This window comes from Salvia splendens, chromosome 14 (genome assembly GCF_004379255.2).
Source record: "Salvia splendens isolate huo1 chromosome 14, SspV2, whole genome shotgun sequence".
Classification (NCBI taxonomy): Eukaryota; Viridiplantae; Streptophyta; class Magnoliopsida; order Lamiales; family Lamiaceae; genus Salvia; species Salvia splendens.
Genome location: NC_056045.1, coordinates 6887788 through 6906977, shown reverse-complemented (window position 1 = coordinate 6906977; position 19190 = coordinate 6887788).

The window sequence follows — 19190 nt, the reverse complement described above, 5'->3', positions numbered from 1 at the left end:
AGGCTTGCCAACGGAGTGTTGATGATATGGCTGAAGGCGGAGCCACACCCGATCACCCAATTCTAACTCAACATCCTTCCGGTGACGGTTTGCCTGCGCAGCCATGAGATCTTGAGCATGTTTAATGCGAGTTTTCAGCTTTCTAAGCAATGACTCCCTCTCCTCTAGCAATTCTGCCACCTCATTATTATGAGAAGGCCGTGAGTACGTGTCAAAAAGGCTAGGAGGTTCACGGCCATAAAGCGCCTCATAAGGTGACATCCCAATGCTCACATTAACCGAACAATTCAAAGCCAATTCTGCCCATGGTAACATTTCAGACCAGCGATGGGGGCAGTCAAAAGTATATGCACGAAGATATTGCTCAAGCGCCCAATTTGTAACCTCCGATTGGCCATCCGTCTTCGGATGATAGGCCGTAGTAAACTGCAATTTGGTACCGCTAAGGGATATCAACTCGTCCCAGAAATCGCTCATAAAAATGGTGTCTCTGTCAGAAAGAAGCTTCTTTGGAAAACCGTGAAGCTTGACAACGGTATCCACAAATAGGCGCGCAACCCGCGCTGCATCAAAACCAGATTTCAAAGCCCCGATATGGGTACTTCGACAACCTGTCGACCACAACCATAATAGCCGTATACCCCTGAGACTTTGGCAGCCCGACAATGAAGTCCATCGACGCTGCCGCCCACGCCATTTCGGGAATAGGCAACGGTTGGATTAAGCCGTTCGGCTTCTCGCGTACATACTTTGTCGCTTGACATATCTCACAGGCAGCCACATAATCAGCGACGTTGGAGCGCATACCCGCCCAATAAAAGGAACCAGTTACGCGGGCTAGAGTGCGACGGTTACCTGGTTGGCCTGCCGTCGGTGCGCTGTGGCATTCAGCCAGAATAGATGGAATCGCGGTGGAGTTCCGAGCGGAGATGTGAGCTGGAGCCCGGCCTGCTGCAACCTCCCGGTGCAATCGCTGTAATTCCTCAATGGCAGAATTCTCGCGACGGATGATGTCCATGATTGATGCTGTCGGAACAGAGAACATGGTTCAGAAGTGAAAAATCACCCGGATTCCTCAGATTGTCGGGATAGGGCGTCAGCCACCCTATTCGACGCACCGGATTTGTATTCGATGCGGAATTTAAATCCCATCAACTTGCGCAAATAGAACTGTTGATCGGGTGTTTGCACCACTTGGGAAAGAAGGTCCTTCAAACTGCGTTGGTCGATGCGAATGATGAACTCGCAGCCCAACAAATATTGGTGCCACTTTTGAATCACCTCCACGATTGCGTAGAGTTCCTTGTGATAAGTGGAAGCCAGATGGCGACGGGGTCCCAACTTTTTACTGAAGTACGTAATGGGGTGGCCGTCTTGGAGAAGCACCGCCCCAATTCCCACGTCGGACGCATCGGTTTTGAGCGTGAAGGGAGCGTCGAAGTTGGGAAGACGTAGCACCGGGACTGAACACATAGCCTCCTTCAAGGCTGCGAAGCTAGTGTCGGCCTCCTCTGACCAGGAAAAGGCTTCATTTTTCAAAAGGCCAGTTAATGGGAAAGCAATAAGAGAGTAGTTCTTGACGAATCGGCGGTAGTAGCCGGTGAGGCCTAGAAATCCCCGTAGGTGTTTAACAGTAGAAGGTGTCAGCCAAGCTTTCATGGCTTCCAATTTCGCTGGATCCGAGTGGAGTTGATCTGTCCCAAGTAGTCGATCTTGGGACAGATCAAGTAGTCGACACGATATGTCCCAAGTAGTCGATCTTGCGGACCCACCCCAAACACACACTTATATTTCTTGACGAAGAAAGTGTTGTCACAGAGGATTTGAAGGACCTGGCGGAGATGTTGCTTGTGGTTTTCCGCAGAGGAGCTATAGAACAAAATATCATCGAAAATACTATTACAAACCGATGAAGAAATGGCTGGAATAGGTTGTTCATAGCGGCCTGGAATGTTGACGGTGCATTGGTCAACCCGAAGGGCATGACAAGGAACTCATAATGCCCCTCATATGTGCGGAACGCCATCTTGTGGATATCATCCACGTGCATCCGGATTTGGTGGTAGCTGTAGCGTAAATCCAATTTAGAAAATATGCGAGCTGCGTGGAGCTTATCAAACACCTCATCTGCCGTCGGAATGGGGAAATGGTAAGGGGTAGTCGCTGCGTTTAGAGCTCGGTAATCCACACAAAAGCGGAAAGTCCCGTTGATAAGGCTCGTTTCATGCATCTATTTTATATATAAATTCTGTGTTTTCTACGGTGATAACATGCATTTATACGTCCAGGTACGTAAATTATCTGCCAGACCCAAGAACAAAGAACAGTTACCAGGGCAGAGGAATAGAAGAGAAAAAGTGACAAAAAATGAGCGAAATCCTCGAGGGCACAATCGTCAAATCAAGAAGACCATTGCCCTAGGGATCCGAGCCACGCCTATAAATAACAGGAAGATTGTGTAAAAGAAAAAAAGGCACTTAGTTAGAAATTTTCTTTGGTTATTTCGGTTCACTCTCGAAATTCACTCACTTAGCTCACGCACTTGGTTCAATGGGAAATCTGGGGTAGTTAGTTGTTTTTTTTCATTTGGAAGGTGTAACACCACTCCGAGAAGGAGTGAAGAAATAATTTATTTTCTGCACGTACTCTTATCTCGCCGATTTCCTTGCTGGAAATTTGGCGATTGTTTGTGACTCGTTTACAGTTTATGGTTAATCTAGTTTCGTTTTCAGTTTTCGTTTGATTCTGATGCTTACTGCTCTGATTTACTGTGTTGGATGCTTTTCGCAACTGATTTGTTGATCGGAGTTGAGATCGGTGTTGATCGGAGTTGATCTACTGAATTAAGATTGAATCGGAGTTGGAATGATGTTGAAGGTTGTGGACCTAGTTTGTTTGGTGATGATTCTGGTGAATCCAGCTTAGATTTCTGTTAATTGTTCGAATCTGAAGTTTGTGAGTTTGGATCTGCATGGAAAACTCAGTTGCTGCTTATTTACTTAGTCTAGTAGATTAGATCTGATAGTTGGTAATTTAATTGAAGTGTTTATCGTTCTATCTGAAGTATGCTCTGTTTTCATGTCATGTTCTATTTATTTTCGTGCTTGCTTGTTGGAGAAGATGAAGTTGATCGGTAGTTATAGTCGAGACGCTTTAGTTTGTTAATTGCAGCTTTCTGTCAGTAGCTAAATAGAGAAATCTGATCTTGTCGTTTACTTTGCGTGCTGTGCGTTTAACTGTTTTAGGAAACTCTTTTACTCGACCCAGGAATTTGGTGAATACTCTCGAGTTGCTTTTGGATACGAAACATGCATGCATTTATGTTTTACGTACTTTCAGTTCTCCAGATTTGGTAGTTAGAATAGACTAGATTTCAATTCCCAGGCCTAGTAGTTAAAACTCAATCCTCGTGTTGCGTGGCAGCAGCCAACCATCCAAAAGTTCTCTCAATGCATTCTAACGCTTCCATCCTCGTGGATTCGATCTCGACTTCCATATACTAGCTAATAGTGTAGAGGGTTGAAGTTTTGAAGCGGGATTTGCTGTGACAACGACTACATTCTTAAAGTTCACGATCTCCTAGACCCTGTGCTCTAGCGAATCCTCTGGACCTAAGAATTTGCATTAAAGAAAAAACTCTTAAAACACACATCCAAATCTAGCCGCTCCAAATGGCGCCGTTGCCGGGGATGAATGGCGTTGTTTATGTTTGCATCTAGAGATTTTTGGCGTACATAGTTTTAATTTGTTGTTTTTCGTTTTCCTTTCAGTTTATAAGCAAAGACTCAAGGTCTGGACACTGGAATAACTCATTTGGTTGGCAGATATAGAAACAGTCTCCCATGTTACTACCCGATCTGGGTTGACAACAGGAGATCTGGTCGAGCTGAGTTCAGAAAGTGACGACGACCTAGTTCTACCCATCAAAGAGGAAGTTGAGTCGCCTGCAGACTCAAAAGAAGAGGAAACAGTCAGAATGGCGGTTGAACCAGACAATGATCCAGAGATCGGCTCGCGTAATGCTCATCTGAACGGCGAGCCGTCACAAGCAATAGTGATCTCCCCAGCTCAGAGATTGATAGACATCAAGACCAATGTACTGGCGGTCATGCCACACTTCTACGACCGCAAGATAGAATGTCCCTACGAGTTCTTACACGATTTTTGCAAACTCTGCAGCATTCAGAAGAGGCCACCTAACTCGACCGAGGAAGATTTTAGGCTACGTGCTCTACCTTTCGCATTGAAGGGAGAGGCGAACACCTGGTTACTGAGGCTGCCGGCAAACTCTATAAGCTCATGGGCGGATTTCAGGTTACTATTCCTGGACTACTTTTTTCCGTCGAATAAGACGAATGCAATCAAGAAGTAGATTCTGGCGTGGCAACAAGATTATGATGAGGCGCTGAATCAGTATTGGTCACGTTTCAAAGGATTCCTCGATTCATGCCCTAACAACCGGATGTGTGAAGCAGAGGTATACAACATTTTCTATGAGGGGGCGAATCCGGAATCCAAGGATTTATTAAACTCTTCGAGCGGGGAAAATTTTACCAAGAAACGAGTGAGCGAAGCCCGAGAAATTTTGGGTAGGCTAATCGATGCTAAGAAGGCGTATGACTCTCCTCGCACCATCCTTAAGAGGGGGAGTGTGGTTGCAGTGAATGTGCAGAGTGAAGACCGGATAGATGCAAGGATAGATAAGCTGGAGAAAATAATTCTGATCGCTTTAGGAAAGAATAATTCCTCAGACCCAGGAGAGAAGAACAAACAAACGCCAGGTCCGGAGGAAGTGTACCAGGGATATGGTCAGCAGAACGAGGGAGATATCCAAGCTCAGGCGAATGCCATGGGGAGCTGGAATCCTAATGGAAGTTGGAACTCGGGAAGGCAAAGGGATGCTTACTGGAGGGATCACCCAAACTTCAGATGGTCTGACAATGACCGAATTTGCCACCTCAACAGCAGAACAACAACTATTCAAACCCTCAAGGGAGACAACCGAACTAGTTAAACAGAAATCAGGAGGGGAACAATTGGGGCAATCGGCAGCAAAATGACCATCCCAACTGGGTGAACAGGAATCACAACAATCCAGCAAGTTCATACGTGCCACCGCATCAGAGGAATTACCAAGGCAACACTCAGAACTCTCAGCCCAACCATCAAGGTCAACAAGGATAGAATCCACAGTACCACAACCCAGGAGGTCCAGGGAACTTCCGGCCAAATCAGGGACATGGCCCAAACCACCCTCAAGGGGCAAACACTAGCCAGCAGAGTTCCAGACAGCAAAAAGCATTGACGAATTAGTGAATGATCTGGTGAACTCACAGCAACACATTCAGAACAATATGCAGTCCAACAATAACTTGGTGCATAAGCTTCAAGATGCGCAAACTGAGCAAAAGGAAGCCATGGACATGTTAGCAAAACAGCTCTCTCAGATCGCAACTTCTTTGAGTGAGATGCGAGGGAACGAAGGAAGGATCCCTGCCTTGGTCAAACCACCAGATTGGGCGAACATCAGCCAGATAACCCTAAGATCGGGGTGAGAGTATGATGGTCCAAGTGTGAAGAAGGATGGAAAGTCCACTCTAACTCCACTGGAGAAGGGAACCGGAACAGAGAAAATTGAAATAGGGGAAGTCAGAACAAAGGGTGATGACCATAGTACAAACAGTGAGAAAGCAAAACCCCGAGGATGCAAAGTCGTTATCTGGTCTGGGTGGGGCTAATCCTACAGAGAGAGAGAAAGTAGAGACAATGGTAGAAGCCGATATCGTTGTTTTTGACGATGCGACGTCCGACGAAGAGGAAATCTCAAGGGATGAAAGACTGGTCAGAAGGCGGCAGAGAAATCTCAAGCGTGTGGAAGAGACAGCTGCAGAGACAGGGGGGATTTGGATGAACATTACGCTTCGGAGAGGAAACGAAAAGGGAAGCAGGTGGCTAAACCCACTCCCAAGAAGCCCCGCCAAACACCTGTTAGTTTGGAAGTCCAAGCGGCTGATCCGGAAGCGCTCATGGTCCCTTTCGACCAACTGTCTGAATCAGAGGTATCGTGGACAGAAGATGAGGAAGAAGTAGAGGTGGATAACCCCCAAGATGAGGAGGGGGCATTCGAAAGATTAGAGATCCTGGTGACAAAAAAGTTACTGTATGAAATGGCCAGATTCGAGGATCCTAGCGTATAAAGGGCAGCAGTCTGGCGGGAAGATGGCTAAGTCAGGAAGGAAGCTGTGTATTGAGGACCTAAAAGATCTCAGTGTGGATGAAAAGTTCACCAATCACTTTGCGCAAATTGGATTTCAGTGGCTCTTGAGCGACTTTACCAAAGAGGTTCCGGTGACTCTGGCTCGAGAATTATTTACAACCTTTACATTCAAACCCACTGAAGATCCAGATGCAGACTCTATCAACCAAGAATTTTTATTGAGTATCAGGAAGTTTTCCCTCCGGTTGGGCCTCTTCACGTCAGATGAGGATGAAAAAGGTGTATGGAATGAGAGAGCTATCGGCCCACCGAAGAAGACAAAGGGATTCAACATCGATGAAGCCTGGAAGATAGTGGCCCAGGGAAGATGGGGGATGTTTAAGACCAGCTGATAAGGCCTATTTCATGCTAGGGGTAAAAAGTACGCTACTTGATCGGTTTATCGCGCAAAAGCAAGTGTTAATTGTGCAGGAATGCCGCTTGACCAAGGCAACAAGACCAAACTGATCAAACAAGTACAACAGGCAAAAAGACCAAAAATCGGGGGAGTTGATCAAGGGGAGTAATCAAGCAGTTAAGGAGGGGACCACTGGCTTCCAAAAGAAGGACACGTGAGGCTAGTGAGCTGGATGGTGCGCATCATTCTGTTAGCAAGGACGACGTTCTAGAAGAGGACACGTGTTGATACATGAGACGCAAGGACGGAGCTGAGTCATCAATCTGTTATTGAACAGCGTCGTCATTCTAGAAAGAAAGCACGTAGCAATCGATGAGTCGCTCGCTCACAGCGTGAGCGAATATCCTCTGCCAAGATCGTTATCCAGCTGGAGATTGCGTGAAATGCCTATAAATAGAGGATGTGCCACCATAGCTGAGGGCGTTCTTTTTTACAGTTCTTCTTTTAGTTTAGTTTTAGTTTTAGTTTAGCTCAGTTCCAGAGATAACTTAGATAGAGAAGGTTTTAGTTAGAAAGGGCGACCAAAGGAAGCTCTACAGAATTCTCGATATCTGTCGGCGTAATCTCAAGTTTCCCGCTGAGGACCTCTCGGTTTTACTTGCTTTCGTATTCTCCCAAGTGTTAGCTTAATTAATTCGCATGTTCGCTGTACTGTTTTGAGTTCTTAGTATAAAATTGAGTTGTTTTGTTTTTGTTCTCGCGTTTACTATTTTCAAGTTCAGTTTAGCTTTTTACTCTTTGACCAAGTGTTCAATCGTGTTGAGTGGCAAGACGCTTCATGTTTTCCGTAGCGTGCTTAGTTAGTTGAGTTCTTATTTTCAGCCTGTCATTACTTGATCCAGTAGTAATCAGTGACTTGATCCAGTAGATAGTTTACTTTTTGCATAGTGTAAACTCAGTAGTTAAAACTTCCAAAATTAAAGCGTGGCAGCAGCCGAACCCTATTCACTACGCACACACTCGATACACCCGCTTCTCTGTGGGATCGACCCCGAACTTGCCGCTTTACTGTTAAAGTAGTGTAAAATTGAGAGTTATATAAATTACATTGGTTGGCTAGCGAGAGCGTGAACGATTTGATCAAGTGGCAACGACATTTGCTAACTGATCCATCGGGTTCAGTTATCTTCCATATAGCTTGATCAAATCCTAAATCCGCGCTCGCTCTCGTCCCCTTCCAAAATGGAGCCATTGCCGGGGAAGCATGGTGTTATTTTATGTTTGTGTGTAGCGCATAGATGTAAATAGTTTTGTTTTCTTATTTTTCTCATTTGTTTTTCTTTCTGTTCATGAGAAGGTACCAACGCGGTGGACACTGGAATCATCCCTTCATATATAGAGATACGAACGCGCATTAGAGAATCCAGGAAGCCGGTGTTGTTACCACGCGATACCAAGCCACACTAGCAGCAGCAGCCGCTGAACAACTGACCAACGAAGAAGAAGGAGAGCAGAACGTACCACCCCAGCCCCGCCACTTGAACAAGCAAAAGCAGAGATGGCCCTCGTCGATAACGACTCAGGAATTGACTCTCTGCACGCTCACGATGAAAAAGAGCCCACCCATGCCATCGCCATTACTCCTGGGATGCGAACCATCACAATCAAGTCAGAAGTACTGGCCGTTTTGTCCCATTTCTATGGCCTCTCGAAGGAGTGTCCTTACGCCTTCCTGGAGAAATTCTGCAGATACTGCGACATCCAACCTGTGCCGGCTGGATCTATGATAAGGTTAATTTCATGCATCGGTTAGGGGGTTAAATTCAATAATTTACGGGGTCTAACACATCTTTTAAGCCAGGTGTGTAGAAGTAATCGCCAGACCCAGGAATGAAGGTAGATAATCGCCTGGCGAAGGATTTGGCGAGAAAGTGAGCATAATGAAGGAAAAATTGCCAGACGGGGGAGATCGCTAGCCGAGGGGTAGAACAGAGATTTCAAGAAAAGGCTTCTAGAAGATCGCCTCCACATCTATAAAACAAAGAGCATGCAACATACAGAGGAGGACTGTTTTTTACCTTTTTGGCTCTGAGCTCATTTTCACATACTTCTGCACACACTTGGGGTTTCAGAATTTGAGAGGGGTTCGGGTTTCATTTTCAGTTGGCGGTTGTGTACCACCATCCTGTGTATGGCGAAGAAACAATTTACGTGCTTTTATTTTAGTTTTCTGTTCGGATTTCAATCGAGTCTTCGTGGTTCGAAGCCCAGCTTTCGTATTTGCTGAAATATTACCGATCTATCTATGGAATTACTATTTTCTGTCATGATGATGCTAATGTTGAGTTTTGATTATGTTTGATTTAGAGTTTGTGATTGTTTAATTGATTGGATGCTTTTCGCACTTGATCTGGTGAATTGGAGTTGAATCTTGGTTGGATTGTCGTTGATCGGAGTGGATCTGCTGAATCGGAGTTCATGGAGTTGTTTTTGGTCGTAGTTTGGTTTGGATTGCTTGGATCCGGAGTGGATTAAGCTTTCGACGTGTGGATCTGAAGCTGAGCTGGTTGGTTGTGCATGAATTTAATGATTCATTTATTGTTCTGTTTACTTCGTCTAGTAGAAATAGATCTGTTGGTTTCCGATTAATCATCAGTTTTTGACGTCTGAATTTGTATGTTCTGTTTGAATCAGGGTTATTACTCTGTTTTCTCTATGTTCGTGTTTGAATCAGGTAACGAGATGCAGGTTGTGGTTGGTTAAATTCACAGTTTGTTATTTGCAGCTTTTCAGTCGTACTTTACCGTTCCTGGAAATGGTCCCCACTGCATGTTTGATCTCTATTTAGCTAGATTAGGAAGTCATTTACTAGGTCGAGGTAGTTTGTTTGAGATGGTGAAGTAATGATGATGTTCTCTGGTTCCTAGGTCTAGTGTCAGTCAATTTTCATTCCCCAGTCTAGTTATAAATCTCTCAACCCAAATTTACTTGGCAACAGCCAACCCATTTTCTAGAGTCTCTTAAATGCCTTCTTACGCATCTGTCCTCATGGGATCGATCCCTTCTTCCCTGTACTAATTTATAGTATCGTGGGTTGAGGGTTTTGAATGTGGAACGACCGAGACTTCTAGAATCCTCTGAGTTCCTAGATCTTGTGATCTAGCAGATTCTCTGGGTTTGCGAAGCTTGACCTAGCACAAAAGCACACTCTAATCTATCCGAGCACTTTCAAATGGCGCCGTTGCCGGGGATGGATGGCGTAGTTTGTGATTGTATTTAGAGATTTTGGCGTATATAGTTTTGATTTACTTTTTTTTCTTTGTTTTCAGTTTATGAGCAGAGGCTCACGGTTTGGACATTGGGGTAACTCATCTGGGTGAAGGAACGATCGGTTTATTTGGCAGGTCAAAGAAACAGCATCTACGGTCACCACCAGATCGCGGTTAACCACGGGAGATCCATTTCCGTTTGGTTCAAGAAGCGACGAGGATTGGAGTTCGTCAGGAAGGGAGGATCCCAAGTCGTCTTCAGAAACAGATACAGAGGCAGACGAGATTGGAGACATGGCACAGGTAGTCGATTTAGATCCTGAGATCGATTCGCTCACTGCCCATCTAGATGGTGAGCCAGCCCAGGCTATAGTCACGAATCAGCGTCAGAGGTCCATCGATATTAAGACGAATGTGCTAGGCATTCTACCGACGTTCTACGGGCGTAGGAACGAGTGTCCATACGAGTTCCTAAATGAGTTTAGCAAGCTGTGTAGTATTCAGAAAAGGCCCAACGATACAACGGAGGAAGATTATCGCCTAGGCGCAATTCCATTTGCCCTGAAGGGAGAGGCTAACACATGGCTGCTGAGGCTGCCTCAAGACTCCATCCGTACATGGAGAGATTTCAAGTTGGAGTTTCTGGACTATTTTTTCCCTTCAAACAAGACAAACGCCCTCAAGAAGGAAATCGTGGAGTGTAAGCAGGAGTACGATGAATCTTTGAGTCAATATTGGTCGCGATTCAAGGGATTGTTAGATGCTTGCCAGAATCATAGAATGATCGAGGCGGAAATTTACTATCTGTTTTATGAAGGAGCAATCCCTGAATCAAAGGATCTGATGAATTCCTCGGGCGGGGGAAATTTTACAAAGAAAAAGGGAAGTGAAGCGAGAGAGATCTTGGGGAAGTTGATAGACGCCAAAAAGGCGTACAACAACCCGAGGAACATTATGAGGAGAGGGTCAGCGAATGCACCGAGGGAGCAAGATGACGAAAGGGTCGAGGCGAAAATAGATAGGCTCGAGAAAGCACTCTTGAGTGCAATCGAGAAGACCAACCCGCCAGCCTCACGAGATAAAGAGAAAACTCTGGGTCCAAGAGAAGCTCCACCCCAGCAATACTATGGCCCTCAAGAGGGAGATTACCATGCCCAGGTGAATTCGATGGGGAGTTCGAATCCAGATGGGAGTTGGAATCAAGGGAAACAGAAGGATGCACCATGGAGAACCCATCCCAATTTTAGATGGTCTGACAATGACCCGACCCAGCCACCTCCACAACAGAACGCCCAGTTTACACATCAATCACAAAGACAAACTAACTGGCTAGGGAGAAATCAGGAGGGGCAGAACAACTGGAACAGCCGGAATCAGGGCGATCATTCTAATTGGGGAAACAGGAATCAAAACCACCAGGGGAGCTCTTATGTACCACCACATCAAAGGAACTACCCAGGAAATTATCAGAATTCCCAACCCAGTTATCAGGGGAATCAAGGGCCAGGAAATCAGTTCAACAACAGTTCAGGAGGTCAGGGAAACTTTCGCCGGAACCAAGGGAGTGGACCGAACCTAGGTTCAAGACCAAATCCCGGCCAACCCAATTCTAAACCACAAAGGAATCTAGATGAAATGGTGCATGATCTAGTAAGTTCTCAACAGCATATACAGAATAACATGCAATCCAACAATGACGTGGTGCATAAGCTTCAGGACGCTCAGTTGGAGCAGAAGGCAGCAATGGACATGTTGACAAATCAATTTTCTCAGATCGCAACCTCCTTGAACGAGATGCGAGGGAATGAAGGAAAGATTCCTGCTTCAGTAAGGCCACCAGATAGAGCTAACATCAGTCAAATCACTTTAAGATCTGGGCGAGGTTATGAAGGTCCGCTGATGAAGATGAATGAAGAAACACCTCCCGAGGAAGGCAAGGAAGGGAAGAACTCAGTCCATGAACCTGGAAATTCGAAGATAGGGAGTACCGTAAGAGGAGATGACCTTTAGGAAGGTGACCTGGGGAAACCGCTACCTAGTGTGGCCGAACCATTTTTCCTAGACCCAGAACCAGAAGTAGAGAATGAAGTAGTAAGGAAGGAAATAGGCGAGCCTTCAGCTGGAGGGTCTACAAGTGCAGGAAAACAATTGAAACCATTTCCGCACTGAGGAGAGGCTAAGAAGAAGAAGGATGAACCGGTGGATTTTATGGATATCTTTGGAAAGTTGGAGATAAACCTACCGTTCTTACAAGCTTTGAAATTGCTGGTCTTCAGCAAATTCATTATGGAGTTTATAGCTGGAAAGACAAGACCCGGTGGGAAGATCCTGATTGGAGAGAACGTGTCAGCAGTGATTCAGAAATGCAGGATGCCTTCGAAACGCACTGACCCAGGTATGTTCACCTTACCCATTTCCATCGGGGATGTCAGAATTGAGCATGCTATGTGTGACTTAGGGGCGTTGATAAATGTTTTACCGCTTTCCATATATAAGAAGTTGGTAGGAGTAGGAATGGTGGATACAAAGGTAATAATCCAATTGGCGGATAGGTCGTGCATTTTTCCAGAGGGAGTTTTAGAAAATGTCATAGTCAAGGTGCATGATTTCCTGTATCCGGCCGATTTTCATGTTATTAAAATGAGTGATAATGAATCTGCTGAGTCTAGCGGCGTGCTTTTAGGAAGACCTTTTCTGGGTACCGCCAAGACCATTATCGATGTCTTTGATGGAACCCTATGCCTGGACTATAATGGGGAAAAATATACATTTAGCATAGATGAAGCAATGAAGAAACCTTTAAATGTTGAGAATTTGCATGCTGTCGATGTTTTTAACCCCCTGGTCCAGGAAAATCTTGAGACCGAGTTGATGCAGGAGCAGATTGATAATTCAGGGTTAAGTCACTCCATTGACAGAGAGGTAGCCGGTTGGTGTGAGGCAATGCACACAAGGGAACTAACGGATGAGGAGCTGGCCGAAGCTATTTCGGAGTTTTGTAAAAATCCAGAGTCAGCCAGGTCAAGGGGATTAGCCCATGTAGCTAGTGTGGAAAATTCTTCAAGGTCTGAAAAGGGAAAGATAACTGATGGGACAGAAAACAATCCCTTGCCCCAGGAAACAAGTACTCCCCAAGAAGGAACTGAAAACGCTCCCGCCAGGCCTCAAGTATGCCTATCTGGAAGAAAATGAGACTTTCCCAGTAATCGTCAACAACAACTTGACCGAGGAACAGGAAAGAGCACTACTGGAGGTAATCAGAAGAAACAAAAAGGCAATAGGATGGACTCTCTCAGACTTAGTAGGAATCAGTCCTGATCTTTGCATGCACCACATCAGGTTGGAAGAAGGTGCGAAGGCCTGTAGGGACCCGCAACGTAAACTGAATCCAAACATGAGGGATGAAGTTCTGAAGGATGTTTTGAAGCTACTTTCCCTAGGTATCATCTACTCCATACCAGATAGTGAATGGGTCAGTCCGGTTCACATGGTACCCAAGAAGTCAGGAGTTCAAGTAGTCAAGAATGACAAGAATGAATTAGTGCCCACTCGACTTGTCACTGGGTGGAGGATGTGCATAGACTACATGAAGCTGAATGAAGCGACCAGGAAGGATCATTTCCCATTACCCTTCATTGATCAAATACTCGAGAGACTGGCTGGAAAGTAGTATTTCTGTTTGCTTGATGGATACAGTGGATACTTTCAGATCTATGTAGATCCCGAAGACCAAGAGAAGACTACGTTTACGTGCCCCTTTGGCACGTATGCTTATAGAAGAATGCCGTTTGGGTTGTGCAATGCGCCAGGAACTTTTCAACGCTGCATGATGAGTATCTTCTCAGATCTACTGGAGGTTTGTATCGAGATCTTCATGGATGACTTCACCGTATATGGGAACTCTTTCGATTCCTGTTTAGCTAGCCTGGAGATAGTATTGAGGAGATGTCAGGAGAAGAATTTGGTCCTTAACTTCGAAAAGTGTCACTTCATGGTACCCGAGGGAATCGTCCTAGGGCATGTAGTCTCGGAGAAGGGCATACAGGTGGACCAAGCAAAGGTTGATGTGATTTTGAAATTGCATTACCCTACAAATCAGAAAGAAGTGACGTTCCTAGGGCATGCAGGTTTTTATAGAAGATTCATAAAGGACTTCGCGAAGATCGTTCAGCCACTTACCCATCTGTTGCACAATGATGTTGATTTCATCTTCGACGAAGAGTGTAAGAAGGCTTTTCAATTATTGAAAGATAAACTAGTGTCTGCCCCTATCATCAGGGCACCCGACTGGAGTCAGCCGTTTGAAATAATGTGTGATGCAAGCGACTTCGTAGTGGGGATAGTACTAGGTCAAAGGATTGTTGGAAAAAGCTACGTGACCTTCTATGCCTTGAAGACACTTAACCAGGCCCAGAAAAACTATGACACCAAGGAAAATGAAATGTTAGCAGTCGTGTATTCATTTGAGAAATTTCGACCATACTTACTGGGGTCGAGGGTGATAGTTTTTACCGACCACGTGGCTATCAAGTACTTACTGGCGAAGAAAGAATCGAAGCCAAGGTTAATCCGGTGGGTGTTACTTCTGCAAGAATTTGACTGGGAGGTGAGAGAAAAAAAGGGGACGGAGAATAAAGTGACTGACCATCTGAGTCGGATCTTCCAGGGAGAAACTGAGGAAGCTATACCAGACGCCTTCCCAGAGGAACATCTATACTACTTAGGAGAATCTCCCAGACCCATCAGTTGGGAGGCAATAATTGCAATAACAGGTCCAGTAGATGCTGAGAAAGGGAAATGTCAGCTGAACGCTGAACCCTAGTTCGCAGACCTAGCAAATTACTTGGTTACATGAGAAGTGTCGAGTTCACAAGAAATTTCCCGGGCCCAGAAGATGAAGCTTAAGAGCGAGGCTAAGTATTATTTTTGGGACGACCCTTACTTGTGGAAGATGGGAGCTGACCAGGTGATCAGGAGATGTATCCCCGAATGGGAGCAGATGGATGTACTTAATCATTGCCATGCGTTGGCATGTGGAGGCCACTTTGGACCAAGGAAGACTGCGAGGAAAGTCTTAGACAGTGGATTTTATTGGCCTACATTACACAGGGACGCTTTTGAATTCTGTAAAAACTGTGAGCGATGTCAGCAAACTGGAGGAATTTCAAAGAGAGATGAGATGCCGCAGGTCCCAGTAATCGTCTGCGAAATCTTCGACGTCTGGGGGATGGACTTCATGGGTTCATTCCCATCTTCGTACCGGAATACGTACATCCTTGTGGCCGTTGATTATGTGACCAAGGGACGCATTTCCGTAACTGAACTATAGAAGCTCTGATGAGGAAATACGGAGTCCACCACAGGCTTTCTACCCCGTACCATCCTCAGTCTAACGGGCAGGCAGAGATCTCGAACAGGGAGATCAAGGCAATATTGGAGAAGACGATGAACCCGTCAAGGAAGAATTGGAGCAAGAGGCTCGACGATGCATTATGGGCTTACAGGACTGCGTATAAAACTCCTATTGGGATGTCGCCCTATAGGCTGGTATTTGGCAAGATGTGCCATCTGCCCGTGGGAGTGGAGCACATGGCATATTGGGCGGTAAAGGAGATTAATATGTGACAGCAAGCTTGTGAGGAAGAGAGGAAACTACAACTTCAAGAGCTAGAAGAGTTAAGGCTGGAGTCATATGAGGCCACAATGTGGTACAAGGAGAAGACAAAGCTCTGGCATGACAAAAATCTCCGGGTCAAGGAACTACAAGTGGGTCAGAAGGTTCTCCTTTTCCAGTCCAGGCTCAAACTGATGCCTGGGAAGCTGAAGTCCAAGTGGATTGGGCTATACACTATTGTTAGCCTTCGAGCTAATGGAGCTGTGGAAATCCAGGGAAGTGCCTCGAACTCTTTCCCTTTCCTTGTTAATGGTCATCGAGTGAAAGTCTTTAGGGATAATTCTGAGTTGTGTGTAGTGGAGGAAGTGCCACTACGCGCACTCTCTATTATCGTCTAATCGGACTAGTGAGTAAGTATTCTCGGTGAATTCCTGGCTCAGGTAAATAGGAATTTATTTTTTTTCATCTATACACTGAATCAGGGGATCTCGAGAATACGCAAATGAAAGTGTAAATAGTTTAATTGCTTTTCAAAAAGTAGAAGAAATTACCAAAAAAAAAAACTAATCTTCCAAAAATATTTTCGAAACACCAGACTTCTTAGGGAAATTGTTTTGTCTCATAATGAATCCTTAACTTGGGAGTTTGGCGTTTCATTTTTATTTTTCCTAAGTGTGGTATTGCGGAGAATAACATTTACATGGGGGGAATGAGAGATTTTCGGACCAGATGATTTGGGAGGGAAGTGTGAAATTTTCGAAATTCAAATTTTAACTTTATGGGAAGGCGTACAGTTGCTTACATCACGCCTGCAACCGCCCTGCAGCCATTCCCTTTCCTTATCTAAAATACCTAATTTTCCTCCTTTTTCTTTTATTTTCCAATCTCTAAAAAACCGAACTCTCTCTCTACTCTATATTCTCCCCAAATCTTCTCTCTCACAATACTCACATTAAATCTAACCCTAACCGAAAAAAAATTTCTCCCAAGTTCTTGTGAATCTTGCAGATACAGATCATGGAGAAAACTCTGAAAGAAGGGAATCCCACCACCGCCGCAGATTTCGATGCAGCGGCGTTCATGGCAGATTTGATGCAGAAGTTTGGTAGTACGGAGGAGGCGATGAAGGCTTTCGCCCTCTTCTCAGCAATGATGGAAAAAACAAAACCTACCGCAGCCACGACCGCAGCAACACCACCGCCGACGATTCCAGTGGATTCGACGGTCCAACCCCCAATCTCGTCTGCAGTAACTGAGCCGACCACAAATATTCCGGAGCGAGAGGCAGCTGAGAGCGGTAAACAGGGGGATGAGGTTGATCTGGCCGCGGAACTTGTACGCATGGCGAAGGGTGTAAAGGTACACTTGGGCTACTGGTTGGCTCAGGCTTGTCATCAGATGGTCACCAACCCTTCTTGCCACATGTACACTTGCCATCTCCTCGGTGCATACCTCCAGCGTAACATAATCGTGAAGATAGCCAAGTCCGCACCCGAGATAATTATGTGCGAGCCCCCCGGAGTCGTTCAGCATTGAGTACTTTTTCAACAAGGGGCTCCTTTACATGCACGTGAAGGACGTCTGTTTCTATGAGGTGGGAAGTATGGAACCCCAAATGAAGATGAAGCTGGATGGTGTCGAAGCAGTGACCAGCGTGGATTATGAAGAAATGTAGAAAGAGATGGGCGAGATGCGTAAGCAACTCGGCAGGGTCCGAGAAGAGATGAAGGCCCTCATGGGGAGTATCACCGACTTGGTGGGAAGGTCACCGCGCATAGTGACCGCATGGTGGAGGCTGTTCAGCTGATGATGATGATGACCAAGTGGCTGGAGAAAAAGTTTCCCCAGCCTCAGAAGAAGTTGCCCTCTGGACCCAGCAGCGTACCTACGCAGCCAGGGCAGGGAAGCTCATCTCTTCAGCAGCCCCCACCAGCGTCCACGCCCCTATTAACCCCATCTGCATCCAAGCCCCTGACTGTGAAGAAGCTAGTGTCAAAGCAACGTGAAACTGAGGAAGAGAAGCCGGCGTCCCCGGCTAGGAAGAAAGTGAAGGTGACCCGCCCCAACGTTCCACCCCAGTCTGGCTCCCGCGGGGGCCAGACTCTGAATTGAGACTCCCCGATGACCAAGTAACTTTAATTTTCAGTTTTTTTCGTTATCTTTTCGTTTTTACCTGTTTGAATGTTTGTTTTTCTGTGTCTGTGATTTTGTGTTCGTTGCTCAAGCATGCCGCATATGTATATATGTGTATGTGTTTTCTCCCACTTAGCCCAATCTTTGGTCTAAGTGTGAGAAGTTTGTGCTTTGGGCATGTTTTGGTTTCTGGTTTGTTTTAGTTTCTCTCACTTAGCCCGATGCTCGGTCTAAGTGTGAGAAGGTTGTTTTTCTTTTATGAGTTTGGTGTTTTGTATACTTTGTTTTATGTTTTGTGCGCATTAACTGCCCCGTTTCCCCCCTTCACTGGGATGGCTTGGGGACAAGCTTGAGTGAAGTGGGAGGGGGATGGAGTTAGTGCAGTCTGTGTCTAACGTGCCTAGGAGTCTTTAGGTCTAGGTTTTATGTGTGTCGCATGAGCTGGTGAATATAATAAGGCAAGATTCCCTTAGTGAGAGCAATTGAAGGTAGGACACATGTCAACTTTGAGGCCTTTTTTCCTTAATAAACTGAAATCGGTTTGGATGAAGCGAGGACGATAGAGGATGCCTTAGACGACCTAGTTGTGAAGCCCCACTATAAGAGTAAGTTATAAGCCTAAACACTTTGAGCTGACATGTATAAAAATGGGCCGCCGCTGGATGTTTAGGGAGAAGAGTCTGAAGGAGAAAAAAATAGTGGGAAAAGGGTTGTGGAGGTATAAGCTGGACGAAGTCGAGAAAAAGGAGGTAGAAGTCCAGGAGAGAATAAAATAAAATTCGGAGGTATAAGCTGGACGAAGTCCAGGAGATATAAAAAAATAAAATATAAAAAAAGGGGAAAGAGAAGAAAGGGCAGGAAGCAATAATAACCTGACCCGAGAATGAAAACAAAGAAAAGGGGGACTGTAGGAAGGAGAAACTCTCATAACCGGAAACATCAGTGGTGTGGCAATGACTTAAGAGTGAATCGATCCTAACATCCCTGGTGAGGAATGAGTGATCGAGTAAATCCAACAATTGGGAAGTCCATAGGCTATCTTGACGAACTGACAGACCGATTAGGTAAAAGAAGGGAAGGGGAGGATTTAGAGACTGTAGACGATCGGATAGACCTTAAGCTTGTGGGGACGACTGCCTAAAAGTTGAAACTAGTTAATGCATTTGTGTTTTTCTTAAAAGGTTTATTTTCTTTTGGGTCGAGTCTGTTAACGTGTCTAGGTCTAGGAGTTTGTGTCTGTTATGTGGTGTAGGGTTGGTCATAGGATAGCCATGCATTGAAATTTTCCTTAATTCTATTTCTTGTCTTTATACTTGAGGACAAGTATGGTTTAAGTGTGAGCAGTTTGATAAGACTAATTTCATGCATCGGCTAGGGGGTTAAATTCAACAATTTTAATCGACAGACCCAGGAATGAAGGTAGATAATCGTCTGGCGAAGGATTTGGCGAGAAAGTGAGCTTAATGAAGGAAAAATTACCAGATGGAGGAGATCGCTAGCCGGAGGGTAGAACAGAGATTTCAAGAAAAGGCTTCTAGAAGATCGCCTCCACATCTATAA